We start from the raw sequence: 27070 nt of genomic DNA on the forward strand, positions 1-27070 counted from the left end.
ATTGAGATCAATGGAACTAGCCAAATGTCAGCAGAGACTATGAGGGCAAACTGGCTTGTTTTTCTGTGCCCTAGAGTTCCATGGTTCTAAGTCCCTCTACATAGGTTCTTTTTGAAATATTTTAAAATCTTTCTGTAAAGAGGACACAATGGGAGAGGGGAGATAGATAGTTGGTTAAGTTAATGCAAGGAACCATGCCAAAGATACTTTTAAATTATAAAAGAGAGCACATTTTGTTTCAACTCATTCCTTTACTAATGGAGTTCTATGTGTTCATTTAAACCTTCAACTTTCATTCCATCTTCAAAATAATTTCCATTCCCTCATCCCAGTTCATGTTGTCTCTTAATTTTTCCTTCTAAAATTCATCTTTACACTTGCTTCTGTCGTCCACAAAATCTGGTCTTTATGCAGCTTAAAATTCCAACACCTGTAAACTGAAATTTGTGCACACTTGCACAGATGACAAGCAGTAGCCCTGATGTCACCCTACCACGTCTCTTGCATCTCTCGCACCAGGAAAGGCAGCCTTTTATCAGTATTGTTTTTTGACCCTCTGTAAAGTACTTCAAGATTCCAAATGAACGGCATGCTAGATGTGCAAATTCATTTAAAGGATTTTATTCTGATGGCAATATATAATCAGGTACATCTTACCATCTTCACAAGTAATTTGCTGGCTATCCAATCAATCTCAATGAAATAACCAATTTCCCCACAAAGGGGAGTGCATGGTAACATCAATGGTATAATTTCACTATTTTCTTAATTATATTTTCACAACTAAATTTACATTCTGGCTTACAGGGCATTTGTTCTAGGTTCTGCTATAAAAGTTTAGGTTGTCACAGCACATTGGAACTTAGGCAACTGAGAGGGGCTTTGATAGAGATATTTAAAATTAAGAAAGGAATAGATAAAGACCGAAACAGACTCTTTCCCGAGGGCAGGTTGGAACAAGAGGCCATGAGTTAAAGGTAAGGGGGCAACTCTTTAGGAGAAATATTAGAGGTGGCTTTTTCACTCAGTGAGTGGTGGCAGAATGGAATGAACTTCCGAATGAGATAGTTGCATCAGGGTCCCTTCTGTCATTTAAGAGAAGGTTGGATGTGTACATGGAGGTGAGGGGGTCGGAGGGTTATTGGCTGAGAGCGGGAGGTTTGAGCTAGTGGAGTTGTTCTAGTGAAATGGTGCGGACTCGAAAGGCTGACATGGCCTGTTTCCGCTCCATAAATGGTTATATGGTTTCCAATGCAAAGGCAAGTTCTTCCTATGCGCGTGCAGTAAGGGGGCAGGGGTCAGAAATAATATTATCTTCATTATAATCAAGGACATCAATTAGGAACAAAACCATAGTTTAAGTAGAAAACAAATTTTAAAAGGCTGCATGGATTACAATATGATTGAAATCAGCAGACAGGCTAAAGAGATTTAACATGTTACTCAAAAGGTGCATACAGCTAATGAAATAGAGATTGGTTTGAGGGATGTGTATCAGCAGTAACAAAAATATATCAATATTTGAAACTATGGTCTACAATCCTCAACCAATTAAATGGTCCAAGGTATGTAACCATCCCACTCACTTCTAATTTTAGTACAAAATAGTAGATATGCTCGTGGAATTCTGCAAATTTCAAGAATTTGGTCAAAAATGGAATGAATAAGCACAGCTCGCATTCCCAACCATCAGGCTTGCATTCTTGACGTTGCTGCACAATAAAGACAGCTGCAAATAGTGCCATATGTTTTAGCAAACTACTGCATTGAAATTTCATACATCAACTCCTGCAAACCTGTGCAAGAGTTCAAACAGTGCATCATAAGCCCCTTTTTAACTGGCACCTTATCCCAGAAATTGACAGCCAATTTACTGGTTCTGACTCTAGTGGAAAAGCAAATCAATTGGCACGCCGGCATCAAATCACGCCAGGGATTGATGGCCTCAATCTCTTCACACTTCCTGCCATCAGCTGACACTGACGTTCCAATTAACCCAGTGAAAAAAGAACAAGTTGCATCTCAGGACATCCCAGTTGAAGGTCGTCTCTCCTATACCCGGGGATGACTTGTGGTCAATGTAAAAGCAGGTAGTAGTCTCCCGGATAAAAGTGGCCCAGAGGGAACAGCAAAAAGAGATTCTTTAAATGAGACACTGAATGGTCAATTAGCTGGGATACAAGTGAAAAAAGGGCTATAGATCAAAGATGGGCCTTAGCTATCATAGTTTGCATATTTTTAGGACTACAGAAAATGTTATCAATAGCAAACATTTTCAGATAGCATAAGCATGGCAAAAGTGTTCAATTACTATTGTTTGTCAAAAGTGTATCATAACTCAGGAAATTAATTAAAGTGATTTTATTTCTGCCCACAGATTAGTATATAAATTCACCGTGGCAACAAATCAGAATACACCTTCATCTAATTTCACTGAATTAGCTAAATTTGGTCAAGGCATAAAGCTGGCATGAAGGCAATTTGGAGCAACGGTAGAAAGGATCAAGACTCCTTTACGATTACTCCTTTAACCATTACAGTAAACTTCAAATATTTGGCTTCGGGTTAATAAAGGAGCTACAACACTGCTCTAGAACAGATTGTCTTACTTAAATGGCACACAAAGGATGCCAAATGCTTTTATTAAACCTCAGCAGCTTCAATTTTAAACTGAATTAGATGCTCTTTTCACTTTACCAGCACCACATTTCTCCAAAGAGAACTTTCAGCCAGTAATTGCAGCAAAATAAACTGAGAACTAACTTCAGACAAACTTCAGTTACAGCCACTAGATGGAGCACTTTAACTGGAAGTAATCTACAGAAGCATCACAAAGTTGCAAATCTTGTTTGGCAATTCACAAGCAAATGCAGCACAACATAGAACTAAAACCATATTTAACAGCTTGTATCAAATCAGATTTAAATTTGCTTTTGAGCAAAGCTGAATCAGCACAGCCAAACTACACACACCCCTCAGACATTTAACAAGCAAAATGGAGTCAAGCTCACAGTGTGACAAAAATATGAAAATCCTGAAATTGTTCACAAATGTGTTCAAACATTCTATACCAGCCAAGTATACTTCATAATCTTTGCTGCCCCAGCTAATATTATGCATAATAATGGAAGCCCCTTTAGATGCACTGGGGGAAATCACAAGAACCATACTAGATGAGGAACTTCAGTAAAGCAAAGACATAGTAGAATAAACCTTTAATCATTAATTTCATCACTGAACACTATAATTAAAGTATTTGAATATCAGAATTTAAATATCATCTCTCTGCCAATTACACGTTCACTAACCAGATGCAACAGGTTTAGAATAAGATGAAGAATTAAAGGAATTTTTTGCAGAGGTAATTGATCTGGAATGCAACATATGGCAGCAGGCTGGAGAGAAACCTTTAAAAAGCAGCTGAACACTTTCTAAAAGTGCAAATTTGGATAGCTATGGGCAAAAGAAATGCTGGGCATGGGACTAAACTGACTGGTTTAAAGAGCCAGACATGGCAGAACTAATGGTCTCCTGCAGTCCAACAAGACTGATAGGCAAAGCTGAGAATCAGATTTGCATTGCATTTCCTTTATCAAACGCCAGAATCTAAAAAAAAGAACTAAATTTAGCAGCCACGTCTCAAAGTATAGAAAAGTTCTAATTCCAGAAATAGTGCTTAATTGGAGAACACTAGTTCTGTGAAACCAATGCAACTTTTGTTGTCATTAGTTGAACTTAACTCAAAAATGCCAAATACACGAGCTTTCTTCTCAGATTAAAAACTACCAAACTTGCACATTAATCATGGATTTTATAGATTGCTCACTTGTAATGATGTGATCATCTTGATTCAATGGACTAAATTAAACTCATCTCTTTACACTTCATTTTTGCCAAATCTAAATAAACGACAATTTCAATATTTAAAACTTCATAAAGATTACTACATTCAAGCTCCAGTAACTAACTATACCTTGCCAAACAATTTGACAATCACACCCAACCCCAACCAACCAATTTTCCCCTACAACCGTGTCTGCCTGTCCCGCATTGGACTTGTCAGCCACAAACGAGCCTGCAGCTGACGTGGACATTTACCCCCTCCATAAATCTTCGTCCGCGAAGCCAAGCCAAAGAAAGAGAAGACAACCTTTCAGCAAAGGGCCACAAGGCCTTTTGCATTACCAGCCTAGGCAATAGACTAGCAAACTATATCCATTTCACCAATGCATAATGGAGTTATTAAGAAATTCACATTAAAAGGAACATTATGTATAATGGTAAAACATCTATATACAAAACTGTAAATAGGACCCAATACTTGTTTGGCTACTTTGAAAGCTAAACAGGTTATCCCAGCAATAAATCAAGATGCATTTTAACAGATGGCTCATTTCATCCTTGCCATCCTTCGAAAAACTCAGTGGACCAGACCAAAGCAATCTCATGCACAAACATTTTTAGACACATTCAGGAACATTTAATCACCCATTTGCATTTTTCCACATGGTTTAACAAACTCCGTACTTCATACAAGAGACTGCAGAATGTTTGCCAGTAAATCAGTGTTGACCATTTCTTCCAAAATACAAGGACAACTGCACCTTTTTAAACAAACGTCATGTTCATTATTGGGATATCTAAAGATAACTGGATTACTAGATGCAGAGCCACTCGCTAAAAGTGCCAAATGTTTTAAATCATCTCAGCAACAGAGAAATGTGCCTGGAAAATAAAATCACCGGAGCTTAGCATTCGCTCAGAATGGGCATAATGTGCTGGATCTTACAACGTGGTCGGTAGGGCACTGCAGTGCAGAGGCCTCCAGATTGTAATGAACACCAAAACCACACCCGCTGACCAGGGAGCAGCACTGAGCGCCCATGTGGAACATGCTAATAAAAGTTAAGAGACTTCCAATGCACAATGCAAATAAATTGACCGAGGCTTCCACTCATTTAATTGCATAATACATGGATCATAGTTTAAGTCCCTACATGACATCACATCCATGACTAAATGATACATGATCCCCAAACAGAACGTGAGCCTGAATCGAAATGACGGAGCAGGCAGGTCTTTCCAGTAACTGTCACCTTGAACTGCATTCCGGTAAATGCAACATTTAGTCCAAGGGTCAATCGGTCGGGCGACATGAAGCATTTGTCCTCGCTTCCAGGTTAATGAGCAATTAGAGAACGGTGTGATCTGGGGGGGGAGGGGGGGGGGGTTCGGGCAGACCGGTCCAAATTTCTTTGAGTCCAACATACTGCACCGTCCCTTCACCACCTTCTCATTACAATTTGAATAGTGAACTAAGATTCTCTCCCCCCCCCCCATTAAAAGCAAGTTCACCGCTCAAAGGGTTGCTCCATCTCGCCCAAAATGTGGCTTTTAGTGTGTTCCCAGCACTGCAGCATTGAGCCACTGCTCAAGGTTGCTGCTCCTCCTTTACCCCGTCCCCTTGCCAAACATTTCCCAAAGATGGTTAAACTTGATTGCACTTCCGCTTTAAAACTGAGCCTCCCTCCCTCCCCCGGCATTTATAAAAGATCACATGGTTAACTTTTCGTTCAGTGATCTTTCCACTTCTATATATAGATCGAGACGAAGTCAGAGCCTCTCGTCTCCTGTTGAAGGAGCCGGGTTTTCGGCAGTCAGGCTCTGCAGTTTGTGTCGGGGAGGTGACACTGGGTGAACTGCGCCATGCTCGGAGCCGAGCACCAGGCGCACATGGTTCCTTTTACCGGCGTTTCCTTCCCCCCCCACACCTCCAGCACTAACGTGTCCTTTCAGGCTCACGCTGCAAACGTAACAGTCCTTCCCTGGCCCCTCCAAAATAGACCACACCAGAGTAAGGAAGCATTGATTGGAGGGGAGGAGAGAGAGGGAGGAAGGGGAGGGGAGGGGAGAGAGGGAGGGGAGAGAGGGAGGGAGGGGAGGGGAGAGAGAGAGGGAGGGAGGGGAGGAGAGAGAGGGAGGGAAGGGGGGAGGAGAGAGAGGGGAGGGAAGGGGGGAGGAGAGAGGGAGGGAAGGGGGGAGAGAGAGAGGGAGGGAAGGGGGGAGAGAGAGAGGGAGGGAAGGGGGGAGAGAGAGAGGGAGGGAAGGGGGGAGAGAGAGAGGGAGGGAAGGGGGGAGAGAGAGAGGGAGGGAAGGGGGGAGAGAGAGAGGGAGGGAAGGGGGGAGAGAGAGAGGGAGGGAAGGGGGAGAGAGAGAGGGAGGGAAGGGGGGAGAGAGAGGGAGGGAAGGGGGGAGAGAGAGGGAGGGAAGGGGGGAGAGAGAGGGAGGGAAGGGGGGAGAGAGAGGGAGGGAAGGGGGGAGAGAGAGGGAGGGAAGGGGGGAGAGAGAGGGAGGGAAGGGGGGAGAGAGAGGGAGGGAAGGGGGGAGAGAGAGGGAGGGAAGGGGGGAGAGAGAGGGAGGGAAGGGGGGAGAGAGAGGGAGGGAAGGGGGAGAGAAAGGGAGGGAAGGGGGAGAGAGAGGGAGGGAAGGGGGGAGAGAGAGGGAGGGAAGGGGGGAGAGAGAGGGAGGGAAGGGGGGGAGAGAGAGGGAGGGAAGGGGGGGAGAGAGAGGGAGGGAAGGGGGGGAGAGAGAGGGAGGGAAGGGGGGAGAGAGAGGGAGGGAAGGGGGGGAGAGAGAGGGAGGGAAAGAGAGGGAGGGAAGGGGGGAGAGAGAGGGAGGGAAGGGGGGGAGAGAGAGGGAGGGAAGGGGGGAAGGGGGGGAGAGAGAGGGAGGGAAGGGGGGGAGAGAGAGGGAGGGAAGGGGGGGAGAGAGAGGGAGGGAAGGGGGGGAGAGAGAGGGAGGGAAGGGGGGAGAGAGAGGGAGGGAAGGGGGGAGAGAGAGGGAGGGAAGGGGGAGAGGGAGGGAGGGAAGGGGGGAGAGGGAGGGAGGGAAGGGGGGAGAGGGAGGGAGGGAAGGGGGGAGAGGGAGGGAGGGAAGGGGGGAGAGAGAGGGAAGGATGGGGGGGAGAGAGAGGGAGGGAAGGGGGAGAGAGAGGGAGGGAAGGGGGAGAGAGAGGGAGGGAAGGGGAGAGAGGGAGGGAAGGGGAGAGAGGGAGGGAAGGGGAGAGAGAGGGAGGGAAGGGGGAGAGAGAGGGAGGGAAGGGGGAGAGGGAGGGAGGGAAGGGAGGGGAGAGGGAGGGAGGGAAGGGAGGGGAGAGGGAGGGAGGGAAGGGAGGGGAGAGAGAGGGAGGGAAGGGGGAGAGAGAGGGAGGGAAGGGAAGGGGGGAGAGGGAGGGAAGGGAAGGGGGGAGAGGGAGGGAAGGGAAGGGGGAGAGGGAGGGAAGGGAAGGGGGAGAGGGAGGGAAGGGAAGGGGGAGAGGGAGGGAAGGGGGGAGAGTGAGGGAAGTGGGGAGAGGGAGGGAAGGGAAGGGGGGGAGAGGGAGGGAAGGGAAGGGGGGGAGAGGGAGGGAAGGGAAGGGGGGGAGAGGGAGGGAAGGGAAGGGGGAGAGGGAGGGAAGGGAAAGGGGGAGAGGGAGGGAAGGGAAAGGGGGAGAGGGAGGGAAGGGAAGGGGGGGAGAGGGAGGGAAGGGAAGGGGGGGAGAGGGAGGGAAGGGAAGGGGGGGAGAGGGAGGGAAGGGAAGGGGGGGAGAGGGAGGGAAGGGAAGGGGGGGAGAGGGAGGGAAGGGAAGGGGGGGAGAGGGAGGGAAGGGAAGGGGGGGAGAGGGAGGGAAGGTCCGTCTTGGTCCCAATATCTCACGTCTGCAGGTTACATTGCACTGCAACCAACTCCCCATATGGTAGCAGAGGCCTACCCACGGAATCCCCGCAAATAACTCCGGGGGGGGGGGGGGGGGAAGACACCACGTTCTTTCCTCCCCCCTGTTAGCAGGGAAGGGGACGGCGCCCCCCCTCCCTCATCCCAGCGGCCTGCTCTGTCACGCCTGTCGGGCCTATCCAGCTTGCGCGAGTCGGGCAGCTTCGCGGTGGGGGGAAGCCGGCAGCCACACGCGGCCCCTACCGGCAGGCATGAAGCCGGCCGACCGGCGTTTCAAAGCACCCCCCCCCCCCCACCCCGGGGGAGAGGCACCGCCCGGCTCAACCCGCCTGACAAAAGAGCCGGGAGGGCGTCGGATCGTGGCGCGGCGGCCTCCCCCAGCCCCGCTCCGGCCCCCACCGACACGTCAGGGCGTCCTTACCCGGCCAGGACTCGCTCCTCCTCTGCCTGAATTGCCTTCGATCCCCCCCCCCCCCCTCTTCTTCTTCTGTCCTGCGGATCACAAAAAGAACAGGGTCAGGCCATTGCTCGGAGAGCGGGGCGACCGGATGCTCGAGCGCTGGCGCCGAGGATGGAGGTGGATGGTGGGGACCCGGGCCGATAATGGCGCACCTTCCTCCTCGGTCCGCAAAGCCGGACGATCGGCTACTTTCGGGGATTTCCGCCCCTCGCGCTCCGGAGAGGAAGGCGGGGGCCACGTGACACCGCCGAGCCCAGCGGAGCCGCCGCTCGCTCCCGCCCTCCCCAGTCCCAACAAATGTTGCAACAGCGCGTCCGTCCGGCGACCGACACGTTGCAAACCTTTCCAAAGCCCATGTCAGTAACGTGTATCAAAAGGAAACCCCCAACCCTTGCATTTGGACAAATACGTTGGAACCTTCCCAATGCAGCGGCAGAACAAGCGAGACCGAGCCGGGGCAGCAGGAGAAGAGAGCAAGAATTCCAGATCAGCTGGAGAGAAGTGAAGAGCGGCGCCTGCACGCTTCCCGCAGAGAGTAAACCCAAAACCAGCAAGATGCTTCTCCATCTTCACTCCCGCTTTAAACGACTCATTCCAAAGGGATACACGAGAACCTGCAGCGTCGAAACGCCCAGCCGGAGACCCCCCCCACCCCCCGGCAGGTCCAGCAGGGTCCCCTCGACAGCAAACCATGCCCAATGGGCCAGCCCTGCTCAGCTGCCAAAAGTTGTGAATCCACGAGTGGAAATGTCCTCCGCTGAGCTCAACTAATTTAAAGGGGGGGGGGGGGGGTCGGTTAAAAGATGAGCCGGGAATGCGGGATGAGTCGCAAGTGTGGAAAGAGAAACAGTTAAAACTTCAAAAAGTTGAGATGATGTCAGAATCTTCCAAGTTCTGACAAAGACCCAACAAACGTCATTTCTTTCTCTTTCCACGCATGCTGCATGTTTCCTGCGTTGACTATTTGTCTATCAGGTTTCCAGCCTCTACAACTTTCGATCTATAAGCAATGAACCAAATAAAACTACATTTTAATGTATTCTCTAAATCTCAGATTCTCACTTCCTTTTGTGGATAAACCACATGGCTCGGAATTGTAGAAGTCGGAAAAGGTTTGATTTTTATTCTTTTACCTTGTGGATTGAACTTTCTCTCAATCTGCCTTTCCCAAATAATATAGATGAGAGTGGGGAACTGAACATGTAAGGATTTCTAGGGGTGAGGTACTCTATAAAAATGCATAGTTTAGTGGAGCTGCATTAACACTTTATAGAAATAGAGGATGTGGCACACTACAAAATAGTTTACAATTCCAAATTTCAGTCAAGTTAGTAACATTATCTTAAGATAATATCTTACATTACAATAGTATCCTACAAGTAAAGAGACAACTTGCAAGAATGCCAAAAGATAGTCATTTATAATTAATGTCTCAGCGAAGGGAGCAATATCATTATACTCCATCTCAGTTTTAACTAACTTACTACCATCTCCATTCGCAGGATGCTGTCAGTTTATTCACAGAGCATGTTCAAATTGGCAAGAATCAGAAATGGCTCTGAACAGAAAATTACATTTTCACAATAATTATTTGAACCCGTAAGTGATGTACATTATTTTACTTTTAAATGACAATCTTCCCGCAGGAGAATTCAACAGAACGAACCATAATAACATTTTAAATGATACAAAATAATATATAGGTTAATTAGGTGCCTGATATCTCATTCTTTTCCATTACAGTCTGTAGATTGGAACTGAAAGGTCTTCCTGAGAAGAGGAATGGTTTGTTCTTACAGGAATTTGATATCATTAAATTTGGAGTATTTACATATTTACATATAGGATTCACTATCCAAAATGAAATTATTTTTTAATTAGGTCACAATTTACTGATTTGATGTCAACAGTTTTGTCATGACATCATAAAGCGCCATAACTGCTTCCAAAGTTTAAAAGTTAAACAGTTAATAGATTTAAAATGATGTACTTTTATATTCAAAGAATAGTTAACTAAAATGAAAAAGATATACTTTGGAATCAACACAACCCATTTCCAATATCATGAATATGGATGTAATTCTCATGTGGAGAATATGAAAGGAGCAAAAGGACTGGATAGCTACAGAATGATGAATATCACCATAGGTGAATCAGATGCTTCCACTCAGGCCTAGTGATATCTATGGTAGCTAATGAGACCCAAATGGGAACCACAGTGACTTCCACAGGAGGTGGGTTACAGTTGCAAGTCTTGTCAGGTTCTGTGCTCCTTCCACAGTTTACCAAGGATTTTGTGTGCTCTAATGCATGGTTTTAAAGTTTATTGTTATATAGTTCGACTTTATAACAATTATAGAACATTTTCAACTAAAATTTGTTCGAGGTCAAGAAAAACGTTCAGTCTGTTTTATGATTTGATTTAATGTTCTGACGTCATTACAATAAAATAAGGTGTACATCTAGGTTACTCCCACATAAATGTCTTTGGAATCACTATGGCTATGAATGATGGAATTTGGTTTTCCTGGGATTCCCTGACAAGGCATTGGTTACCTTGGTCAGTTGGAAGGAAGATCTTTCAATTAAGATATCAAACCAATGCCTTATCTAACCCTTCAGGAAAATGGTTATTTCACATGCTAGTTGTAGGACATTGAAATTTATCAAATGCTATATTTGAAAAGTGGCAACGCTTCAAAACTACTTAAATGACAACAAAGCACTATTATCATACTTGAATATAAGTTAGGTCAGAGTCACAAAATTAATTTTAAAAATCACCATATTTTCAAATGTTTGGTCAAATTTTGCGTGATCACACTGTTTTGATGTGCTTAGGGATGTATTGCTGTTAAAGGTGATTTATAAATGCAATGTTGTTGCTGCTTGCCAATCACAAAGGGACTAAAATTGAGAATCACAAAGGGATTAAAATTCATAAATTAGCCAGGGCAAATTTTATTTTGATTTAATGTTTGGGTTTGCTTTTACCAATTTAAATTAATTGTAATAACTTAGAAATTGTGTTTCTTTTTAAACTTGGGACAATCTAAATTGATTTATTATGTTATATTTCCAATGTAATTTAGTACTTGTGTAAATGCCATTATTTCAATTGATATTTTTGTAAACAATCTATCTTTCTGTTAGGACTTTGCAAAGGTTATAAAATTTCATGAATGATTTTCTGAATCTTAAACAACTGAAGGTTTGAAATGCAAACAACATTTAAGGGATTCCCTCAAAGAGAGAAGAATCATGTCAATTATCATAATATTCGTTGAGACTACCTGCCAAAGATGTGAACCTTTCCATACACTATTTGCAATCACGATCGCAGTACACCAATAAGCAATCCAGTGATCCCAGATGAGATTTCATATTCGCTTACATGCTGCGTTGTAGGTCCAATTACACTACTTATAACACATCAAGACTGTACACGGCTCTAAAGTACAATCTTTACAAGGTCATCAGGGAAGCCAAGAAGCAGTACCACACTCAGCTCAAGTCTCATGGGAACATCACGGATACCTGGCAATTACGGCTGTCACAGCGTAAAAGACAAAGCTGTTTAGCACAGAATATAATAATGCAATATTTCTCAACAAGCTTAATGCGTTCTATGCTCGCTTCAAACAAGGAGCTGATGAAGTAGCAACATCCATTTCAACTACTTCATGATTACTGCCCCCTCAGTCACTGTTGATAATGTTAGATTGGTGACTCTGTTGAAAGCGACTGGCTCAGATGGAGTCTCAGAACCTTGCACAGACCTGCTGGAGGATGTATTCTCAAACATCTTAAATTGTTTCCCACAACAGGCAAAAGTCCCCACTTGAGGCCATTATCATACCAATGCCAAAGAAAAGCACAGCAACAGTCATAGAAGGTTATTGGCAGTCACCATCAAAAGGCCTCTCCAAGAAGTTGGACATGATTTACAACAACTTTCACCCGGCCATGACCCACGTCCATCTGCCTGTTGTCCAAACAGCTGCCTGGCCCTCCGCTCAGACCTGGAACATCTGGACACCAAGGACACTTATGTCAGACTACTTCTCATTGACTACTGCTCCACCTTCAACATCATTGTCTCAAGCAAAGCCAACTGGATATTTGACTTCCTTTCTAACAGGTTGCAATCAGTGAAGATGGAAAGCAGCACTCCTGCATGATCATATTCAACACTGGTGCCCCTCAAGGATATGAACTCAGCCCCGACTTTACATCCACAGCTACATAGCCATGTACCATGACAACTCCAGCTTATGTTTGTTGATGACTCCACTCTCATAGGCCAGATACCAAATAATGATAGGACAAAGTTAGGGAATGAGATTGAGAGCCATGGTGACAAGATAACGACCTCTCCCTCAATGTCAGCAAGTCAAAGGAGTTGACCATAGACTAGGAAGTGAGGGGAAGGGGTTAGGGCTCAAAATTCTGTCCACATTCTGTTATAGAAAGAGTAGATACCTTCAAATGCATGGGAATAAACATTTTCAGTGATCCATTCAGACCAACCACATCGATACAACTGAGGAAAGTGCACTAACGCTTCTTCTTCCATAAAAGGCTAAGGAAGTTTGGCATGTCCACCATGTCACTCTACAATTTTCACATGAGGACCTTTGAGAGATGCTCTGTCCAAGATTGGAACAAGTCGCAGTTTGTGGCAAATGCAATTCAGAACATCACATTAACTCCCCCCCCCCCCCCCCATTAACTTCACCTACACTTCCTGTTGCCTTGGAATAACAACCAATATACTGAAGAACCCATCACACCCTGGCCTCTCTCTTCTCCCTTCTCTCCTTGGGAAGGAGGTTCAAGAGAGTGAGATTCCACACCAACTAATTTAAATACCACGCACCTATCTTCATTGATGAGGTGGTAGTGGAGAGGGTAATACCTTCAGTTTTCTGGGAATATTCTAGCTTCAGACCTCTCCTGGAGCTCTCCAGGACCTCTCCTGAAGCCAAATTATTGAGGCAACAATGAAGGCACATAAACACATCTACCTTTTTTGAAGTTTGAGAAGATTTGATATATTCTCAAATACTCAATTGTACTTCTCCAGGTGTATTGTAAAAAGAGTATAACTGTTTGTATCACAAACTTGAGTGTCCAGGAATGCAGAAGACTACAGAATGTGGCAAATCTATCCAAGTCCATCACAGGTCCCAACCTCCCATCCACTGAAGACATCAATGTGAGATGCTGCCTCAAGAAGGCAGCCAACCACCCTTGTCACAATCTTTTCTCAATTCTCCCTTCAGGCAGGAGGTACAGAAGCCTTATGTCCAGTACCTCCAGATACAAAAACAATTTTTATCTAACAGCTAGCAGGTTCACGAACCTCTACATCCACTCAAATCCTAGACTACCATAAACCACTCAAGGACCTCCAAAATAATTCTCTGCACTCTTGAAACTTTATTTCCTTGCACTAACTGCAAATGTGAATATTTATTTACCCATCCTTGGTTCAAGTTCAAATTCAAACTCAAGTTTATTGACATCCTATTGTACATATACATATAAAACCCAACAAAACTGCATACCTCTGGACCATAGTGCACGCACGCACACACACACGCACGCACGCACACGCAATACCCCCTGTACACAATCAACATATATACATAGAGATCCAAAATAAATATATACAGGTATTGTGACAGATTATGCAATATTTTACATTGTTTATAGATATTTTTAAAGGAGATTAATTGTGGAAGTTTTTTTAGTGTAGGTCATAAACAAACACTTCTCAACACAGATCTCATTTAAAATGCCAGAGCTCTGCTCAAGCCAGACAGTCCAGCTGTTGAGTGCCTTTGCAAAAACTTTGAAGAATGCCTATAGAGACTTCACAAGTAGGTGTTAATTGGACATGCTGGGGAGTAACGGATTATTGTTTTAGAAAGTAACAGATGAACGGACTCGAAGATTGGGTCCGGTGCCGCATTCTGTCTAGGTGCAGTTTGCTGTTCTAAGGCGGTCGACTGGTTTTCTCTGAGTGTGTGAGAGAGAGAGAGAAAGAGAGATTTCTGTTCTACAGTTCTACAATTCAGCAGTAGCAGCTGGGACTGGAACTTGACAAGGTGGCAAGCTTGTGAAAAAACCCCATTTTGGAAGATGGGTTTTGAGTTCTGACTTCAGCCCTTGTGGTCCATACAAGCGGACATGGCTGGCTGTGTGGTGTTTCACCTGAGATAAAGGAAACAGAAAAGGAACTCTGTGATGACCTGAAAGAACGAGGTTATCATCTGGAAAATCCTGGTGAGGCAAGTTTCTTCGGCAAGACACTGAAGTGGCTGATCGAAAGGAATCAGTTTGTGTCCAACAACCAACAAATCTCTCTGAAAACCAACAAGAACCTTCCTGAATGGTAACCATTTACCTTTCAAGCACCAAAGCTTGGTGAAATTCATAAATGTTACATTCTGTTCACAGTATAAGAATTGCCTGATACTGCTGAACTTGGAGGAGTGAGAAGTGAGATTGGACTGTGAATCAAAGAACTTTTCTGAATTTGCACATGCATTATAAACACATATGCTTAGAATTAGAAGGGGGTTAAGTTAATAGTAATAAGTTAGAGTTTGATCCTGTTTTCATTTTTAAAGATAATTAAAAGCAACTTTTGTTTAAGTAACCATTTGGCTTGCTGAATTTCTATTGCTGCTGGGTTTTGGGGTCCTCTGAGCCTGTAACAGTATACCCCGCTTTACAATACTAGAGCATTCCTATGAAACCTTTCAAAAGCCAAATTGGTGTAAAGCGAAGACCCACTCAAAACCCATTCAAATCCTTTTGCAAAAGCGAATACAGGGTTCCTCATAAAAGTGAATTTTCGTAAAGTGAGTATTAGTAAAATAGGGTATACCTGTATAAAAATAATTTGTGGGTTTTTAGGATTGTTCAACAGTTTCACTGCCTGTGGGAAGAAGTTGTTTCCCAGCCTGGCACTCCTTTTTTTATGCACTTGAAGGTAGTGACTCAAAACTACTGCGAGCTGCATGGTAAGGGTTCTCAATGATTCTCTAATCTTTTTTTAAGCATCGCTCCCTGTAGATATCATTGATAGAAGGAAGGAAGACCCCAGTGATCTTCTCAGCAGTTTTAATCACCCACTGTATTGACCTCTAATTTTATGTTTTCCAGCTACCATACAACACTATGATGGAGTCAGCCAAAATGCTCTCTATTGAGCTCTTGTAGAACATTCTGAGGATGGTGGTGCTTTCTTGAACCTCCTTAGGAAATCTAGACACAGTTGCACCTTCCTAACTAATGAGGAGGTATTGTGGGTCCAAGATAGCTGGCCCTTCAAATGGACACCAAACAATTTTGTGCTCCCTTCTCTCTCTATGATGGGACCATTGATATGTAGTGGGGAGTGGTCCTTCATCCTCCCGAAATCCACAATCATTTTCTTCTTCTTGCCCACATTGAGACTTATGTTGTTGCTCTTGCACCACCGTACAGGTCTTTCAACCTCCTCTATAAGTTGACTCATCATTGCTGCTGATGAGGCCAACTACTGTTGTGTCATTCACAAACTTGATTACTCTATCAGAGATGAACCTGGCAGTATGGTCATGAGTTAGTGGCGTGGACAGTAGCAGGCTGAGCTTGGAGCCCTGAGGGGCGCCAGTGCACAGCGTGATGGGGTTCGAGGTTTTGCTGCCAACCTGGACAGACCTTGATATTTATTCTCCGCTTCTGACTTAATTTAAATTTTGACCACTGTAGTTGGTGTTCCTTATGTATCTGCCTGGATGCAGCAAGTAAGAATCTCGATGCATCTGTACTCTGTACTTGTGTATCTGACAATAAACTCACATTGGACATTGAAATGCAGCTTCCCCCACAGCCATCAGGCTCCTGAATGATCCTCACAATAGTGATCTCATGCTGCCCTTCCTATGTACTAATTGATCCTTTTACTGTGACAATACACACCATCAGGTACTCTTACTCCTCTACTCTTTGGCTTGGCTTCGCGGACGAAGATTTATGGAGGGGGTAAAAAGTCCACGTCAGCTGCAGGCTCGTTTGTGGCTGACCAGTCCGATGCGGGACAGGCAGACACGATTGCAGCGGTTGCAAGGGAAAATTGGTTGGTTGGGGTTGGGTGTTGGGTTTTTCCTCCTTTGCCTTTTGTCAGTGAGGTGGGCTCTGCGGTCTTCTTCAAAGGAGGCTGCTGCCCGCCAAACTGTGAGGCGCCAAGATGCACGGTTTGAGGCGTTATCAGCCCACTGGCGGTGGTCAATGTGGCAGGCACCAAGAGATTTCTTTAGGCAGTCCTTGTACCTTTTCTTTGGTGCACCTCTGTCACGGTGGCCAGTGGAGAGCTCGCCATATAATACGATCTTGGGAAGGCGATGGTCCTCCATTCTGGAGACGTGACCCATCCAGCGCAGCTGGATCTTCAGCAGCGTGGACTCGATGCTGTCGACCTCTGCCATCTCGAGTACCTCGACGTTAGGGGTGTGAGCACTCCAATGGATGTTGAGGATGGAGCGGAGACAACGCTGGTGGAAGCGTTCTCGGAGCCGTAGGTGGTGCCGGTAGAGGACCCATGATTCGGAGCCGAACAGGAGTGTGGGTATGACAACGGCTCTGTATACGCTTATCTTTGTGAGGTTTTTCAGTTGGTTGTTTTTCCAGACTCTTTTGTGTAGTCTTCCAAAGGCGCTATTTGCCTTGGCGAGTCTGTTGTCTATCTCATTGTCGATCCTTGCATCTGATGAAATGGTGCAGCCGAGATAGGTAAACTGGTTGACCGTTTTGAGTTTTGTGTGCCCGATGGAGATGTGGGGGGGCTGGTAGTCATGGTGGGGAGCTGGCTGATGGAGGACCTCAGTTTTCTTCAGGCTGACTTCCAGGCCAAACATTTTGGCAGTTTCCGCAAAGCAGGACGTCAAGCGCTGAAGAGCTGGCTCTGAATGGGCAACTAAAGCGGCATCATCTGCAAAGAGTAGTTCACGGACAAGTTTCTCTTGTGTCTTGGTGTGAGCTTGCAGGCGCCTCAGATTGAAGAGACTGCCATCCGTGCGGTACCGGATGTAAACAGCGTCTTCATTGTTGGGGTCTTTCATGGCTTGGTTCAGCATCATGCTGAAGAAGATTGAAAAGAGGGTTGGTGCGAGAACACAGCCTTGCTTCACGCCATTGTTAATGGAGAAGGGTTCAGAGAGCTCATTGCTGTATCTGACCCGACCTTGTTGGTTTTCGTGCAGTTGGATAATCATGTTGAGGAACTTTGGGGGACATCCGATGCGCTCTAGTATTTGCCAAAGCCCTTTCCTGCTCACGGTGTCGAAGGCTTTGGTGAGGTCAACAAAGGTGATGTAGAGTCCTTTGTTTTGTTCTCTACACTTTTCTTGGAGCTGTCTGAGGGCAAAGACCATGTCAGTGGTTCCTCTGTTAGCGCGAAAGCCGCACTGTGATTCTGGGAGAATATTCTCAGCGACACTAGGTATTATTCTATTTAGTAGAATCCTAGCGAAGATTTTGCCTGCAATGGAGAGCAACATGATTCTATTCATGTTGGAATTAACTTGCTGGAATGCTTACAAGTACTGGGTATAATGTGACATAAACTTAAAATATTTCCTCATGGGGGTGCATCATTGATTTTTTTACTCTTTATGCAATCTTGTTACCTCAAGAAAAACAAAATATTTTAGCTCAGAGAAATCTCTGTGATTAAATCTATCCCTTCTTTAACACATGAGATGGTTATGTAATGATATCAGCAAAGAGGACATTTTTTTTTAAAAGTTTCTTTCACTTTTTAAATCCTCCAAAATCGAAGATGGAAGCAACAGTGATTGTGATTTTAAGTGGTTTTAAAGATATGTTATTTATCCTCAGTTTCACTTGGAGTATATAAACTACACTGATGTTTGCAGCAAAGTTCTTTGTTAAAATAAATTAAAACCAAAAAAAGGTCTAAAATTTAAAAAACCCCAAATGGTGTAAATAGCCCAAAAATAGCAACTCTGTTTCTCTTCCTACAGTTACAGCCTGACCTGTGGAGTATTTCCAACATTTTCTGGTGTACGGTGGTTTAACATAGTCAAAACATGTCATTTTTTAAAAGTGGAAATGACTTCAGCTTGGTATTTAATACAATCATTCCCCTGAGGCTGGTGGAGAAGTTGTCCTTGCTAGGACTTAACAATCCTCTCCATAACTGGATCCTGGACTTCCTAACAGAAAGACCACAGTGAGTCCAGGTCAGTAGAAGAACATCGAGTACCATCTCGCTGAGCAATGGCACACTTTAGGGCTCTGTGCTCAGCCTGCTCCTGCTCATACTACTGCCCCATGACTGCATCACCAGATCCAGCTCCAACAGAGTCATTAAGTTTGCAGATGACACAACAGTCATTGGCCTCATCACCAATAATGATGAGTCAACTGCAGAGAAAATCTCATGAAATGGTGCGAAAAATAAAAACCTGAGTCTCAAAGTGGACAGGATGAAGGAGATGATCTTGGACTTCAGGAAGACCAGGAACGACCACCCTCCACTACACCTCAACAACTCTGTAGTGGACAGAATGGAGAGCATCAAGTTCCTTGGAGTGACCTATTGTGGACATTCAGCGTCTCCACACTTGTCAGGAAGGCACAACAGTACCTGCACTTCCTGAGAAGACTGAAGCGGGCAAGGCTATCGGCCACCATTATGTCAACCTTCTATAGAAGCTCTATCGAGAGTTTCTTGGCCGACAGCATCAGTTGCTGCAGAGAAATGCATCAGAGGTCAATCCACAGAACTATACAAGTGACAGAGAGGATCACTAGACTATCCCGCCCCCATTCCACTCCCTCCCCATCGATGTAATCTACTGGGATCATTGTCTGAAGAAAGCACACAAAATCACTGAGGACCCCTTCCAATCTGCATCTTTCAGCTGCTCCCACTGGGGAAGAGATAGAGGAGGATCAGAGCCAGCACCACCAGGCTGAGGAACAGTTTCTTCCCACGAGCAATGAGAATGATGAATGACCAAGGGAACTGCTCACACTAACCATTCAAGACTTTCATATTCATGAAACAATATCTATTTGTTTGTCTTGATGAAATATTTGTCCTGGATATGTCTTGTTTGTCTCTATGTGAGTTATGCCTGGTTGTATGTCTGCATGCTTTTCACCAAGGACTGGAGAATGTTGTTTTGTTGAGTTGTTCTTGTACAATCAGATGACAATAAACTTGACTTGAAAGAGTTAGCGATAATTTCTAGAAAATTACTTTTGTGAATTGAAATGGAATTCATAAATTATATGACAATAAACATATAATAAAATATAAAAGTAAAACCCACCGTACAATTTAATACATACATTTACATTGAAGCTCAGGAATATGCAAACACATTTCAGATCAATCATTTTTGAAATGCAATAACTTGTTGGATAGAAAATCACTGCAACCATTTTTGATAAAGAGGATTCCATATCGAGGGAATGAACTTGTTAATACTTTTTAAAACTTTGCTTACAGGCAGAAGGCAAATTGAACAAGAAAACTTGTCATTGGATTTTTAATGTCTATTTGGATCCCTCGATCGGGCAGACATGGCCTTGTCATAATGCCCTTTGTGCCCTAAGCGAGTGTACACATCATTTTGTGAGTCATTTACATATATGGAAGTACATGGACCTTTGCCCCTAGTAGGTGGAATTTGTACGTTATGTTGATTTTCAGTAAGCATCTTGCTTAATCGACTCCACCAAGAGTTGAAGTTCCAATATAACTTGAAGACAGCACACTTGTTTGAGGGAATGGTTTCTGGTGGACAATCTAAAGAAACTCACCCATTGAGTGCTAATGTTGTGCTGGAGTTGGTCGTGAAGGAACAGAAGAAAAAGAAAGTCTCCTCTTTATCCCAAGAGCCAAATACTGGTCTGACGAGAGTTAGGGTCAATGATGTCTGCTCCATGCGGACACTCACTTAAATTAAACTGAAGAACAGCTTCCAACATTGGAGACCATAAGACATAGTAGCAGAAATAGGCTATTCAGCCCATGGGGTTTGCCTCGGCATTTAATCTTGAGTTGATCTATTTTCCCACTATGCCCCACTGCCAGCCCTTCTCCCCATAATCTTTGATGCCCGGGCTAATTAAGAACTTATCAATCTCTGCCTATATATGTGCAATGACCTGGCCTGCACAATTCTACAGATTTACCACCCTCTGGCTGAAGAAATTCTAAAGCAATTCTGTTCTAAGCAAACACCCTTCAATCCTGAAGTTGTGCCCTCTTGTCCTAGCATCGTTCACCAAGGGAAACACCCTTTCAACATCTATTCTGTCCATATGTGCTAAACTGTAACCTTTGACAACCTTCAGCACCATCCACAACTCCTCCAACCTTCATGTCATTCGCAAAGTTACTGACCCATCCTTCCACCTCTTCATCCAGGTCATTTATAAAAATCACAAAGAACAGGGGTCCCAAAACAGATCCCTGTAGCCCCTCCACTAGTCACTGACCTCCAGGCAGAATACTTTCCTCTCTGCTTTCTTTGTAAGCCATTTTTTTTTATCCACGCAGACAAGTTTCCACTGATCCCATACTTTATTACTTTCTGGATGAGTCTCTCATGAGGGACCTTGTCAAATGCCTTAATAAAATCAATGTAGACCACATCTACCACCCTACTCTCATCAATTTCTTTTGTTACCTCCTCAAAAAAATTCAATTAGATGCATGAGGCACAACCTTCCCTTCACAAAACCATGCTGATTATCCCTGAGTAGACGAAATGCTCATAGATCCTATCCTTAAGAAATCTCTCCATTAGCTTACACACACCACTGATGTAAGACTCACTGGTCTATAATTCCCAGGAATCTCCCTGTTACCTTTTTTGAACAAGGGGACTACATTTGCCATTCTCCAATTCTTCGGCACCTCCCCTGTGGCCAAAAAGGATTCAAAGATCACAGCTACTCTTCGCTCACTTCCCACAGCAGCCTGGGTGTAATGCATGTCGAAAGAACCAAAGACTTGTTGATCCAAACCAAGGCTTTTATTAACTAAAAGACTGGAGCATATCACAAGTAGGTCGACCAGTCCAGAATGACCTGGTCTGGCTAGGAGCAATCCTTTAAGACCTGCCAGTAGGTGTGGCTACACTCTCAGCCAATCACAGTCATCCTACACTACCATCTGTACATATGTACATATACACATTGGTGATAGAATCTGTACTATCACACTGGGGTATATTGCATCCAGCCTTGGGGGCTTATTAATCTTGATGTTTTTAAAAAGATTCTATACTTCCACTTCCTTAACCATTACATTGTCCAACACACAGGCCTGTTCAATTTCGACCTCACCATGATCAAGGTCCTTTTCTCTTGTGAATACTGACATAAAGTATTCATTTAGGACCTCCCCAACCACTTTGGCCTCCAGGCACATGTTGCCTCCTTTATCCTTTAGTGGCCCCACCTTCATTCTCGTCATCCTTCTGTTCTTCACATACGCATAAGCTTGAGTCTGCATATCCTGTATGTCATTTTCTTTTGCCCCTTTCAATGCATCAAATATTCTATAGCCAATTAACTGCTCTCCATATAGAATCAGTTCCCATACACTATGTCCCCTGACCCCAAATTGATGATACTGAAAATATTATTATCTGACGTAACAAAGTTGCACTGTAAATATCAGGAAATTTGAGGCTCATGGAAATGCAAAAGCCTTGAATTTTCTAATAGGTTTTCTCTGGGATTTGACGTATGCTGCACCACTGGACTCTATCCAGGGGGAGAATGACGACATCCTGCAATTGCTGTTCATGTACTCTAGGGAATCTGCCTTGTGCAGGGTCATGAGGAAAGTAATGGAGAGTTAAGACTGAACTATTGCCAAGTGTTGACATTATAACTGGGAAAGCAAAGAACTGTAAAGCCAACTGCTACACGAGAGAGAACTTTAAGTACAGCCTGCTACAATTCAATCCTTTGGGAGATTTTGGCCATCATTCAACCATACCTCATGCACTTGTTTCAGATCCTTTCCCATTGGGTGGAAAGAAATTCTCCTTCATCACCTACCTCTGCCATCAGCATTTTCAGAGCTTGTCAGCTATTCAGTTCAAAAACAATTGCCTTTTACAGGAAGGAAAGTGAAAAATGAAAATGTAACCTTTCTTTAAGTACAACAATTGGCCTATACAAGTTTTGTCACCCTCTGGAAGTAGGCTGGGAACTTCTCAATGAGGTTAATTAATCAAAATACCAAGTAAGTTGATTACAGTAGTCCAACATTATGAACTTCCAGATTATCTCACTATCTGAATTAAAATACCAGGCATATGCATATAGCATTCCAAGGTTTTAAGTGGTTGCTTAGATTTTATAACACAATAAAGTAGACTTTATTCACAATAGATTATTTACAAAAATGAAAACCATTCCAATTCTCTTCACACTCTTAGTATCATGTTCGTACATTCCTGTTATTGTACATTGTTACATGCGCTCTCTTTTTACACCATTGCTACCATTGTAGGACCTTGTCATTACACAACAGTATGTTGTAATTCTTCTGTACAATAGCAGCAGTCCATTAACCCACAGTGAAATTATAACTTGTTTCATTAATGTCAATGGCAGCATCATGTTGTATGTGGGTTCACAAAAGAAAATTACATTTCCCATCCATGACGAAAATCACGACATCTGCTATTTACATGTCAACTGTAATACTATTCTCAAATAAATTTGATACTTTCTCAGAATATAACCATCGTTCAACTGCCTTTTCAACACTGCACTTGCATCTCCCTCCACCACCTCCCTTAGCAGCTTGTTCCATATTCTATGTGGAAAGTCTTTGTCTTCGGATCTCCTTTAAAACTTTCCCCTCTCTCTTTAAACCTAGACTCTCAAATTTTAAACTCCTTTACCCTGGGAAAAAGACTGTGACTATCTGTTCCTTCTATGCCCTTCATAATTTTATAAGCTTGTATAAGGTCGCCCAGCAGCTGCCTTTGCTTCAGGGAAAACAATCTGGAGTATATTTCATTCCTTTTAACTCAAGTCCTCCAGTTAATGCAACATCCTGATTAATCTTTTCTACAGCCTCTTCACTTCTACTCACGGCAAGTAGAAGTGCACCAAGTGTGGCCTAACCAGTGATTTGGAAGAATAGTAACACAATGTCCCAACTTACATTTCATCAATACTCAGTCTACCTGTGACTCCACTTTCAGGAAATGATGTACTTGTATACAAAGATCTCAGAACCACATCCCAAGGTCCTGTCATTAATTATATATATCTGGCTTGGTTTAACTTCCAAAACTGCATTTTTTACTTATCAGCATTAAATTTCATCAGCCATTCCTTGCCCACTTTCCATTGATCTAGACCCTTATATAACTTTTCCCGCTGTCCATTATAGCAACAATTTACATGAGAGCAGAAAATTTACAAATCATGACTTCTGCATTTCCTTAATCATGAAGACCTTCATGAACCACTAATGCACAGGACTGGACAAAAAACCCATATGAAATTCTACAATGAGGACTTTAAATTCAACAAATTTAGCTTATAAATATATGATTTTTTAAACTACTGCCAGATGACTAGAATAGTTTATGAATACCACAAGGTAAAAAACCTCTCCTTACCTGGTCTAGCCTACATGTGACTCCATTTGGTTGACTTTCTCAGTAAAGTATAATGATGGATGGGCAATAAAGTCTGACACTCACAACCTGTGAATGAATGAAAGAAAGAGCAAATATGAGCATACATGTCTATTTTACACTCATTTTGTACACCCCCATGTGATGTAAAACACTGCGCTTAATAGACTGAGATAACATTTTAAAACAAAGTGAGGCAGGTTTTTGCAAACAGTCATTTGAAAATGTAAGTGGAGCATTTTCAATAACTGGTAGGAAACTCAAGTTGCCAATACACGCACAGCAAGTTGTTAACCTACCTCAGAAATTACCAAGCTGAAGGTTTGCAAGTTAAATATAAGGCATAATTAACTGAATTTGCATAATTCATATTAGAGGCATACTTGTGATGAGAGCAACTGGGGTCTATTGGAAAAGAAATAGACAACGATATCTGAATGAAACCTTTCATTGTCTTTTTACCTTGACATATATCGAATGGGAATTATTTTCTTGCAGTTCTTCCCTGATTGATCTTATTAAAAAAACATTTCATGTCAACCTGACCTTTGTAAACAATGCTGAAGGAAAATTATTATTGCCAAAGTGCATAAAAATTCTAGTAGCCACCACAAGCAGAACATTGTTTTCAATCAAACAAATGCAACTTAGTTTGTCTTCATTTTTTTGCTTTAATAGACTTTATATTCTTTATACCTGATGAAAATACCATTTTCTAAAAAGTGGACCTTTAAAAGTACTGATATTTATTTCAATTTCAACAGCTGATCTATTTGGTGTTGCACGCAAGGCCTTCAGGAAGCTAAATGGCTTACTGTATATTTTTGATTAAAGACCATAAAGAATGCAACAAGGCAGACATCTGTCACATGCTCCCTCTCTCAGTTACAGCACATTCTCCTGCCTGTTTCAACTTCCATTTGGTGTATATTTTTCAGTCAGCTAATTGTCTTAGCCTTGCCTTTTTGTCCTCTCATTAGTCCTCTATGGGTCAAACATATCACCGTGTGTTCTAATGATGGATATAAAACTATGTTATTATTCCTTTGCTTTGAGGAGGTGTACAGGAGGGAGATAGATCAACAGATCGAGTGGTGTCACACTAAAACTAAGGAGATGGTTGTGGACTTCAGGAGGAAGTCAAGTGAACATGATCCAGGCCTCATCGAGGGCACAGTAGTGGAGAGGATCAAGAACTTCAAATTCCTGGGTGTCAACACCTCCGAAGAATGCTCGCCAGCGGCTATAATTTGTGAGGTGTTTGAAGATATTTGGTAGGTCACCAAAGCCTCTCAAAAACTTCTAAAGGTATATTGTGGAGAGCATTCTGGCTTGTTGTATCACTGCCTGGTATGGAAGTGCAAGTGCCAACACTCAGAACAAGAAAAATCTCCAGAGGGTTGTTAACTCGGCATCCTTCATCAAGGACACCTACAAGAGATAGTGTCTTAAGAAAGCAGCCTCTTTCCTCAAGGACCCCCACTACCCAGATCATGGCTTTTTCACTCCTGCTCCCATTGGGAAAAAGATACAGGAGTCTGAAGATGAGCAGTCAGCTTCACAAAGACATCTTCTTGCCTGCTGCCATCAAATTCCTGAATGATCATTCCTGAATGATCAATGATCAATGAACCAAAGAACATTGCTTGACTTTGACTTTTCATGCACTATTTTTATTTATTTTTGTAAGGTGGTTTATATAAATATTTGCACTGTGATCCTGCAGCAAAACAACACATTTCATGACATGTCCATGATAATAAATTTTAAAAGAGCCAGTCTCAGCTGAGCTATTCAAAGGTTTTCTGGTTCAGCCATTGGAGACTATAATTCAGGACCAGGACCTCGTGACATCAATTAGGGATCCCCTTCTAGCAAAAGTCTGAAATGATTGTAAACTTTGGTGTCATCTTGAGATGTTAGAATCAGCTTTGGGTTAGGAATAGGAAAAATCAAAGTCAGAATTTGTTGTGTTAAGGAATAGGATGTATTCATGCCTCGATTAAATATAAAAATTCCGTGATGTACTCAAGGGTGCCTGGCATCAAACCTAAGCTAAACATAAATGGAGCAGAGTAAATTGAAGGTCGCCATCTTGCCATCCAATCTTTATCTTCTACACCATTAGATAGAATTCATGATAAATCTGATATACGGTGAATTCTGCCAATCTGTTTAATTTCTTGAAGAAAGATTTATAGATGTTTCTCATGTACATGTTCCATAATAACTAAACTAGACATTGAGGAAGCATTGAATATTTTGTAATTACTTATTTGTATTACGACTGAACACCTTTACACAAAATGTTGCCGTTACCACGGATCTGATATAAAACAGAAAATGCTGAAAGTTCACAACCATTCCAATGCATGCCGACAGATATATGTTGCATATTTGTACTTTCCTCCAGGATATCTTGAATGTTTCATCCAGGACTAAATTGCCTCTATATCATGAAACCTTACTACACCCTATTATGCAGATATTTCTACTTATGAACAAGATTAGTTTAGTATCAAAAGAATGTTACCACCAGAACAACCATTGGAACACAACTTATTGTGATCACAGTGTCACTAAGTGTTACAGCATTGAAACAGGTCCTTAACATCAACTTATCAATGGCGACCAAGTTGTCTACCCAAGGTAGTCCTATTTGTCTGCTTTTAGCCCCAAACTCTTTAAATCTTTTCTGCACACATTCCAGTTTACTCACATCCTTCCAAATGTTATGCAACCATGTTCCAAATGTGGCTTCACCGACATCTCGAATGACTGTCACATGTTTCTGCTCCTGTACTCAGTGCTCAAGCCAATGAAAGCAAGTGTACCAAATGTTTTCATTACCACCCGGTCTACTTGTGTGTTCACTGTCAAGGAACTATGTGCTTGTCCTCAAGATCTCTTTTTTCTACCACATTCTCCATGGCTTTGTCATTTATTGTGTATATCTTGCCCTAGTTTAAGTTCTCAAAATGCAATATTTGTTAAGTTAAATTTTATCTGCCATTCCCTGATCCACCTTCCTAATTGAAATAGATTGTGTTTCACTCTTAGATAAAATTCTTCACTAACTACTACATCTCCAATTTTGGTATAATCCTCAGTAACATTTTCATCCAAATCATTAATATAGATGCTAAACAAGTGACCTATCATTGATCCCTGTGGCACACCAATAGCTACT

The 27070-nt window shown here is 43.0% G+C and overlaps 1 protein-coding gene across 2 annotated transcripts in view; it reads left to right on the forward strand.

Moving 5' to 3' along the window:
* The first annotated feature begins 7783 nt into the window (after positions 1 to 7783).
* Positions 7784 to 27070, forward strand: part of LOC138742545 (endothelin-converting enzyme 2-like) — a 215691-nt gene continuing 196404 nt past the window's right edge. The window contains exons 1-2 of one of the 2 annotated variants that reach the window (XM_069897093.1): positions 7784 to 9285; positions 9676 to 9772. The gene's annotated coding sequence lies outside the window, so the exon portion shown is untranslated. Of the gene's footprint in view, positions 9286 to 9675; positions 9773 to 10118; positions 10408 to 27070 lie in introns of those variants that run through there. The other variant, XM_069897092.1, reaches the window with a different exon arrangement.

This window comes from Narcine bancroftii, chromosome 9, assembly GCF_036971445.1.
Source record: "Narcine bancroftii isolate sNarBan1 chromosome 9, sNarBan1.hap1, whole genome shotgun sequence".
NCBI lineage: Eukaryota > Metazoa > Chordata > Chondrichthyes > Torpediniformes > Narcinidae > Narcine > Narcine bancroftii.